Here is a 2,881-nt window from a genome sequence, read left to right as displayed (position 1 = left end):
ATATTTGTAAGTAGCGGCAATGTGTGCTCAAAATTAGAGAAGTCCCCCAAGTTTTCTTAAGCTACAAGTTGGGAGAGTTAATTAGTAGATACCAAGATCCCTCTTTGTAGTTGAGATAGGGAGGACTCTAGGAAGCAAGTGTTAGGCCACGTCATTCGTGATTGCTAGGATGCTAAGTCATGGGGTAAATGCATGGATGATACATAAACATAGACTAGATAATGACAAAAGTAATGAATAGGGGCTAGACCACGGGTGTCCTAGGAATGAACATCACTACTCTTCTAAGATGTCAAAAACTAAATGGACAAAATTCATGCATACAGCTTTGTCTCCGCATTCATGCCCCCTAACTCACAACCGCACTTAATGAAGGGCCTGTGAACATTCCATACCTGCATTGTGTAGTTAGTGTCCCTTCGTGAGGTAGAGATGATGCCCTTCACGCCTCTAGTGCATCCGAAAGAGGTGCTGCACCTTCTGCTTTTGAAGAAAGACATAGAAAAAGGGGTGGCTGCAACCATGTTCTCCAAGACATTTGAGGGGTTGATACAGCAAAAGGCTTTTCAGCTATGGATTGCTCTTCCTCATCCAGATCCGCTGGTAGAAGAAGGCTCTCTATGGCCACAGGTGCAGTCTCCACTACCTCTGTAAAGCCGTTGAATAGGTGCTTCTTGCGTTGCCTGACAAGTGGGTCATTTCTTAACTTCTGCCCAAGCCCCTCCATGAACCTGCGCATGAGGTTGGGACTTGATTCCAGCCAGTCTTTCTCTTCTTTGGTGTCGCTTTCTGTGATGGCGGAGAGATTTCTCTGAAAATTCTTGAGCCTTGTAATGGCCGACGGAGGGTCTGCTATGGCCATGGTGTAAAGTTTGAACCAAGAGGCTAAATCTAGGGCATGGAGTACTAGTAGGTTATCCTCTCCCAAGGCTTTTCAATCCGCCTCCACAACGGTGTGGTGGAAGGTGGGATCTGAGATGCAGAGGAGGAGTCCTTGTACCATAGGTGATACGGCTGGGGAGAAGAAGTCGTAACCTTTTCCCACTAGGGCTAGGTCCCAACCACTTGGGTGCTAGAGTAAAGAAAGGGGGCACGAGTCAGTACTTTTCATAAAAAAATATAAAATCAAATATGGAGGGCGTTGGGGTTCCTTTAAAGGCCCTTTGTTTACAGGCCAGAAGTTGGTATATTAAATCCAACCTTTCAGAAGGTATTAACATCCAACTCTGGCCACCACCGAGAGAGTAGATGGTAAGATTTTTGCCCAAATGACTTTCCACCCTTCATTAAAAAATTTAATTAGATCTTACAGGAAACTCATGAATTCTAAACACCCTCATCCAAGAGCCTTCATAAATAATATTAATGCCAAAAAATCAATTTTTACAACAGGTTTGAGAGAGAGTAAAAAAATTGGTTGTAGCTTTGGAAGAAAGGATTTCAATTGTTAGCACATTAAGCAAAAGAGATCTCTGTTACCTGTCACCATCACCATTAAAAAAACACAAGATTAGTCCATGGTGGAAGACAGGTGTCATAGAGAAATCTTGGACCTGTGAGGGTGACTCCATGGGGAGTGAGTGAGTAGAACTAGTCGCTTGTAGTGTCAGCCCCCGGGTTGTGTGTGTGGAAAAACATATTCAGACCATTTCCCTTTTTATAGCTAGGCTCATGTCTTTTGGGCTCCCTTCCTTTTTGGGTTATTTTATTGTGACAAGAGTGGGGGAGTGGTGTAGCCATCAAGATACCAGAAGTGCACGGGTATTCTTGGATGATTTTCTCATTTTAATTTTTGGGAGGCCCTTAGTGTGTATAGCCTCTTTTCATTTATTGGAGCCTAGATATATTTTCTATGGGGTGTAAAGATATAGTGACCCTCCTCCACCCACACTAGGATTGAGTGGTTATGGTTTCCCTTATTGGGGGCACTAGGCCCCCAAAGGGGTCCTAGTGCCCTCCAATTTTTACCGGCTCGAGTACTTGTGTAGATTTGCACATAAAGGGGTTTTCTGACATTTTTTACAGAGAGTCCCTCACAAGTCTCCAAAGCTTAGCTCTTTCAAACCCGTTAAGACGAAAGGCATTAATGAGTAGATTTATATTTGTGGGTAGGGTGTTACAAAAAAGTATGGGTTTCAATTGTGAGATGATGACCTTATGTGCCCATTTGGATGGTCGGTTGCTTGACCACATTTTTCCCATCAAACTACAACAAACCACGTATAAGTATAATTGCTAGGAGACGGCAAGGAATAGCGAGAAAAAGTATATGAAAATCCATATTTCATACTTACTCAAAGAATGCATTGACACTTGCATTGCTCCAATCAAATTTTTCTTGCAAGTTGAGGACTTCCAACGATGCCCGGAGTACCAAGTATTGTGCACCTCGTAACGATGTGTTCGGGCACTCCCCAATCTATCCTCCATTGCCATTTCCCGTTGAGTGCAAGGCTAACAATCCTCCTCGCACACGTCGTGCTCATGAGCTAGTAGCTCATCACACATGTTGAACATGTGCTCATCCTCTACCTCAAAGTGCAACTGAGCGCCATAGGAGATGTGATGCTAGTCGATGTCCTACACACACAATATAGTTTTAATTTAGTCACGTGCCTTAAAAAATAAATAATTAATTAGAGAAAGTTCTAAATTCTAACAAAAAAATACATGAAGTTAAATTCAAAGAGAATAAACAACAATGAGTGCTAAAATTAAATTTAAATCATCTAGAAGTACTACAAAATAAAATACTCATAAAAACTTAAAAAATCTGCATTAAATGCAAAAGGCTAAGAAATGAAATAATTGATACCTAAGGGAATGGGGTGGTTTGCACCCCCCCCCCCCCCCCCCCCCCCCCTTGCAACCTTGGATACGT

General features: G+C 42.5%; 1 pseudogene; it reads right to left on the bottom strand.

The window, feature by feature from the left end:
- Positions 1-570: 570 nt before the first annotated feature.
- LOC147423447 (uncharacterized) lies at positions 571-1,220 on the bottom strand (annotated as a pseudogene).
- Positions 1,221-2,881: the final 1,661 nt, after the last annotated feature.

This window comes from Adiantum capillus-veneris, chromosome 26 (genome assembly GCF_014529385.1).
Source record: "Adiantum capillus-veneris isolate H3 chromosome 26, ASM1452938v2, whole genome shotgun sequence".
NCBI lineage: Eukaryota > Viridiplantae > Streptophyta > Polypodiopsida > Polypodiales > Pteridaceae > Adiantum > Adiantum capillus-veneris.
The sequence above is the reverse complement of the archived record's forward strand: the minus strand, read 5'-3'. Positions and strand labels throughout refer to the sequence as shown.